Raw genomic sequence first — 6,811 nt, 5'->3', positions numbered from 1 at the left:
GCGGACTGGCGGTGTATGGTCACAGTTTGCTCCGGAAGTGACGTTCTGCTGTAAAATTGCGCACTTCGCATGCACGACGCTGCCATATGCGTTACCCAAAACAGCACAATAAAACCGTGATGGGTAGCCGAATGTGACGAAACACCGCCATCTTGCTACACTACACTCCTCCACCCTAAGGATACAGTGAGAAGGGGACAAGCGAACATCTTTGTACACCCCCCGGAGTTTTACATTTTACACTTATTTTACACTTATTTATTACAGTAAATTGAGGTTCTATAGTGAAATCCAGTACTTAGAACTCCGTCTGACTGTTTATATGTTGAATTTTAAAAGCAACCAATTACAATAATCGGCTTCCAAATAGTTATCCAAGGGACGCACGGGGGGTGCGTTCCCTGGCTAACACTGACAGGCGTCTCAACCAATTAGGTTCACTGGTTCTGGTTACCGGTAACCTGATTGGCTGACGCGTCATCGAGGGCGGGAGAAGACATCAAGGGACGGTGGAAGCAGGATGGCTGACCCCAGAAAGGTAAGTTCCGGGCGGGAGGGGGCATTTAACAGGGCACAGTGGTGACAATTGATGGTCACAGTGGTGACAATTGATGGTCACAGTGGTGACAATTGATGGTCACAGTGGTGACAATTGATGGCACAGTGGTAACAATTGATGGCACAGTGGCTGCGTTTGGCATGGCACAGTGGTGACAATTGATGGGCACAGTGGCGACAATTGATGGCACAGTGGCTGCGTTTGATGGCATGGCACAGTGGCGATAAATGATGGCACAGTGGCTGCGTTTGATAGCATGGCACAGTGGCTGCATTTGATGGCATGGCACAGTGGCGACAATTGATGGCATGGCACAGTGGCGACAATTGATGGCACAGTGGCGACAATTAATGGCATGGCACAATGGTGACAATTGACGGGCACAGTGGCTGCGTTTGACGGGCACAGTGGCTGCGTTTGGGCACAGTAGCTGCGTTTAATGGACACAGTGAGGCTGCAATTGTTTTTTTTTTTGTTTGTTTGTGCCCCCCAAAAATTTTGAGCACCAGCCGCCACTGACTTGCTGTATGGCAAAACCGTTGTCACCAGGACGGGAAGTGATGGTAAAACTTTCTAAGGGGACCCTGAGTAAAAGTAAAAGCTGACAGGACTTCTAATCCCTCCCCACTGAAATCCTTCCACACAAAATCGTGTAGGACCCTTTTTTTTGTCCGCACAAGAATAGGATCGCATTGGGTGTTCACACCTATGCAATCCGATTCCTGCCTGAATTCACAATTTCACACTACAATATGCGAACCAATCTGGGGTGTCATTAACTTACTATGGACACCCGCAGTGGTTTGTTTATGGCAGTGTGAACTGCCTGCGAATTCTTTGCTATGCAGGAACCGACATTGAAATAACACAGGATCCAGCGTCTTGCTGGTGTGACCCACCACTGAGCCCCCTTTCTTTGTTTTGGCCCCGCCCCTCTTCTGCACCACCATCTTTATTATTCTGGCACTCATGCGGATGTGCCAAAGGGCTTTTCCCAGCCTTTGGTTCCCAGCAGAGCCCTGCAGTACATCTGTGCACAGTATGATGGCGAGGTACAGCACTTCCCCAACACTCTACCCCAAGACTTAAAGTGGTTGTAAACCTCAGACATGGAAATGTGAACAAAGAATATCCCTCTATAGTGTGTACTTGTCTTAGATAAGAGCACGCAGTGTCATTTCTGTCTACTGCTTCCTTCCTACTTCTGACAAGTTTTCCTGACATCAGCATACATGTGCTTCCATTGAGGAGACTTTCAATTTTAGAGTCAGGACTGAAGTACACAGGGAGCCTTGACGGGGCCTGCAGCTTACGCATTTATTTGCAAATGCGTGCAACTAAACCCCTGTTTTTACTGCACTGTTAGACAGGGAAATTCGGTTGGTTGCTGATTGGTTGGTAAGTGGAGCTTGGTTATTCTGTGTGTTTGTTGACATGCGTCCGCCCTTCCAATGCCCCTGGCTGTGAAGACCAGTCATAGGTAGGGGCAGTGATAGTTGTTTTTTGTATTGTTGTCATTGTGGTCAGGTAACGCACTAGCACCTTTGCTTCTGTGTGCTGGGTGTTTAGTATGCTCCTGCTCCTTTAACCACTTAAGACCCAGACCTTTAGGCAGCTAGGACCCGGACAGTTTTTGCAATTCGGCACTGCGTCGCTTTAACTGACAATTGCGTGGTCGTGCGACGTGGATCCCAAACAAAATTGGCGTCCTTTTTTTCCCACAAATAGAGCTTTCTTTTGGTGGTTTTTATTTTTTGCGCTATAAACAAAAATAGAGCGACAATTTTGAAAAAAATGCAATATTTTTTACTTTTTGCTATAATAAATATCCCCCAAAAATATATATATAAAAAAAAAAATGTTCCTCAGTTTAGGCCGATAAGTATTCTTCTACCTATTTTTGGTAAAAAAAAATCGCAATAAGCGTTTATCTTTTGGTTTGCGCAAAATTTATAGCATTTACAAAATAGGGGATAGTTTTATTGCATTTGTATTATTATTATTTTTTTTCTACTAATGGCGGTGATCACCGATTTTTTTTTTTTTTTTCGTGACTGCGACATTATGGCAGACACCTCGGACAATTTTGACACATTTTTGGGACCATTAAAATGCATTGTTTACTGTGAAAATGACAATTGCAGTTTGGGAGTTAACCACAAGGGGGCGCTGATGGGGTTATGTATGACCTCATCTGTGTTTCTAACTGTAGGGGGTGTGGCTGTAGGTGTGACGTCATTGATTGTGGTTCCCTATATAAGGGATCACACGATCGATGACGGCGCCACAGTGAAGAACGGGGAAGCCGTGTTTACACACAGCTCTCCCCGTTCTTCAGCTCCGGGGACCGATCGCGGGACTCCAGCGGCGATCGGGTACGCGGGTCCCGCGGTCACGGAGCTTTGGACCGGGTCGCGGGAGTGCGCCGCGGGCGCCCGCCCCACGACTGGGCACTTAAAGAGGACGTACCTGTACGTGCTTATGCCCAGCCGTGCCATTCTGCCGACGTATATGTGCAGGAGGCGGTCCTTAAGTGGTTAAGGAGGGTTGGGCTTCCTCCAGTCATTTGCCCTTTATCTATCCATCAGCATACATGTGCTCCCATTGAGGAGACTTTACATTTTAGAGTCAGGACTGAAGTACACAGGGAGCCTTTATGGGGCCTGCAGCTTACGCATGTATTTGCAAATGCGTGCAACTAAACCCCTGTTTTTAACGCACTGTTAGACAGGTGATTTCGGTTGGTTGCCGATTGGTTGGTAAGTGGAGCTTGGTTATTCTGTGTGTTTGTTGACATGCGTCCACCCTTCCAATGCCCCTGGCTGTGAAGACCAGTCATAGGTAGGGGCAGTGATAGTTGTTTTTTGTATTGTTGTCATTGTGGTCAGGCAACGCACTAGCACCTTTGCTTCTGTGTGCTGGGTGTTTAGTGTGCTCCTGCTCCTTTAACCACTTAAGACCCGGACCTTTAGGCAGCTAATGGACCCGGCCAGTTTTAGCGATTCGGCACTGCGTCGTTTTAACTGACAATTGCGCGGTCGTGCGACGTGGATCCCAAACAAAATTGGCGTCCTTTTTTTCCCACAAATAGAGCTTTCTTTTGGTGGTTTTTATTTTTTGCGCTATAAACAAAAATAGAGCGACAATTTTGAAAAAAATGCAATATTTTTTACTTTTTGCTATAATAAATATCCCCCAAAAATATATATATAAAAAAAAAAATGTTCCTCAGTTTAGGCCGATAAGTATTCTTCTACCTATTTTTGGTAAAAAAAAATCGCAATAAGCGTTTATCTTTTGGTTTGCGCAAAATTTATAGCATTTACAAAATAGGGGATAGTTTTATTGCATTTTTATTATTTTTATTTTTTTTTTCTACTAATGGCGGTGATCACCGATTTTTTTTTTTTTTTTTTTTTTTTTTTCGTGACTGCGACATTATGGCAGACACCTCGGACAATTTTGACACGTTTTTGGAACCATTAAAATGCATTGTTTACTGTGAAAATGACAATTGCAGTTTGGGAGTTAACCACAAGGGGGCGCTGATGGGGTTATGTATGACCTCATCTGTGTTTCCAACTGTAGGGGGTGTGGCTGTAGGTGTGACGTCATTGATTGTGGTTCCCTATATAAGGGAACACACGATCGATGACGGCGCCACAGTGAAGAACGGGGAAGCTGTGTTTACACACAGCTCTCCCCGTTCTTCAGCTCCGGGGACCGATCGCGGGACTCCAGCGGCGATCGGGTCCGCGGGTCCCGCGGTCACGGAGCTTTGGACCGGGTCGCGGGAGTGCGCCGTGGGCGCGCGCCCCACGACTGGGCACTTAAAGAGGACGTACCTGTACGTGCTTATGCCCAGCCGTGCCATTCTGCCGACGTATATGTGCAGGAGGCGGTCCTTAAGTGGTTAAGGAGGGTTGGGCTTCCTCCAGTCATTTGCCCTTTATCTATCCATCAGCATACATGTGCTTCCATTGAGGAGACTTTACATTTTAGAGTCAGGACTGAAGTACACAGGGAGCCTTTACGGGGCCTGCAGCTTACGCATGTATTTGCAAATGCGTGCAACTAAACCCCTGTTTTTAACGCACTGTTAGACAGGTGATTTCGGTTGGTTGCCGATTGGTTGGTAAGTTGAGCTTGGTTATTCTGTGTGTTTGTTGACATGCGTCCACCCTTCCGATGCCCCTGGCTGTGAAGACCAGTCATAGGTAGGGGCAGTGATAGTTGTTTTTTGTATTGTTGTCATTGTGGTCAGGCAACGCACTAGCACCTTTGCTTCTGTGTGCTGGGTGTTTAGTATGCTCCTGCTCCTTTAACCACTTAAGACCCGGACCTTTAGGCAGCTAATGGACCCGGCCAGTTTTAGCGATTCGGCACTGCGTCGTTTTAACTCACAATTGCGCGGTCGTGCGACGTGGCTCCCAAACAAAATTGGCGTCCTTTTTTTCCACAAATAGAGCTTTCTTTTGGTGTTTTTTATTTTTTGCGCTATAAACAAAAATAGAGCTAAAATTTTGAAAAAAATGCAATATTTTTTATTAATATTTTTTTTTACTACTAATGGCGGCGATCAGCGATTTTTCTTCTTTTTTTTTTTTTTTTTTTTTTCCGGAACTGCGACATTATGTCGGACACTTCGGACAATTTTGACACATTTTTGGCATCCTTTACCTGCAGACATTCCTCTTTTCACTTCCTCATTGTTCGTTTTTGCTAAGAAGTTGCTCTATTTCTTCTCTGTTCTGTTCACTTCCTGCTTGTCCTGAGTAACTCACCACTGTGAAGGGAGGCTTTACTGCGGTGGTCAGTGACGTGCTCGCCCCCTCCTGGGAACTACATCTGTGTGGCAGGACGCTCTCTACGTGTTAGAGACTTCAAGGAGGTGTGAATTACTGGGCGTGCCGCAATGCATACTGGGAAATGTAGTTCTTACATGAACGAGCGCCGCAAACCAGGAAGTGAATGAGAGAACAGAAACTAGAACGCTGGAGGTGATATAGATGAAGAAATTTAATAGGTAATTACTTGTTTTTTTAACAGAATCATTACACTATTCTGTCTGTCTACCTTGCAGACATTGGGCCAGATTCAGATAGAGATACGACGGCGTATCTCCTGATACGTCGTCGTATCTCTGAGTCCGGCCGTCGTATCTATGCGCCTGATTCATAGAATCAGGTTCCGCATAGATCTCACTAAGATCCGACAGGTGTAAGTGACTAACACCGTCGGATCTTAGGCTGCAATCTCACGCTGGCCGCTAGGTGGCGCTTCCGTTTGTTTACGCGACGAATATGCAAATGAGGAGTTACGCCGATTCAGAAACGAACGACCGCCCGGCGCTTTTTTTTTTTATGTCGTTTGCGTTCGGCTTTTTCCGGCGTATAGTTACCCCTGCTATGAGGCGTATCCTATGTTAAAGCGGTTGTAAACCGCATAAACTTTTTTTTTTTTCCCCCCAAACCTGCAATGCAAAAGGCATAATAGGCTAGTATGCACCGCATACTAGCCTATTATGAAATACTTACCTCGGAACGAGGTGTGTACCACTTACCTGGTCCACGCCGAGCAGGATGTCATCTTGCTCCGGCGTGTCTTCCGGGTATCGCCGCTCCAGCGCTGTGATTGGCTGGAGCGGCGATGACGTCACTCCCGCGCGTGCGCGCGGGAGATTTAAAATCGGCAGGGTCCGGCGATGCCGGTCCTTCAGCCGTGGAGTCCCCCCTGCGCATGCGCCGCCCGCATTGCGGGGGTAATATCTCCTAAACCGTGCAGGTTTAGGAGATATTCTCCTTACCTACAGGTAAGCCTTGTTGTAGGCTTACCTGTAGGTAAAAGTCCAAATAGTGGGTTTACAACCACTTTAAGTATGGCCGTCGTTCCCACGCCGAGTTTTGAAATTTTACGTCGTTTGCGTAAGTCGTTCGCAAATCTGGATGGACGTAATTTACGTTCACGTCGAAACCAATGATGTCCTTGTGACTTCATTTAGAGCAATGCACACTGGGATATGTACACGGACGGCGCATGCGCCGTTCGTAAAAAACTTCAATCACGTCAGGTCAACACGCATTAACATAAAACACGCCCCCCCCCTCCACATTTGAATTACGCTGCCTTACGCCGCAACAGATACGTTATGCCGCCGTAACTAAGGGCGCAAGTTCTTTATGAATAAAGAACTTGCGCCCAAAGTTAGAGCGGCGTAACGTATCGGAGATACGTTACGCAGGCCGGACAGAT

Source organism: Rana temporaria, chromosome 11, assembly GCF_905171775.1.
Source record: "Rana temporaria chromosome 11, aRanTem1.1, whole genome shotgun sequence".
Classification (NCBI taxonomy): Eukaryota; Metazoa; Chordata; class Amphibia; order Anura; family Ranidae; genus Rana; species Rana temporaria.
This window is presented reverse-complemented; position numbering follows the sequence as displayed.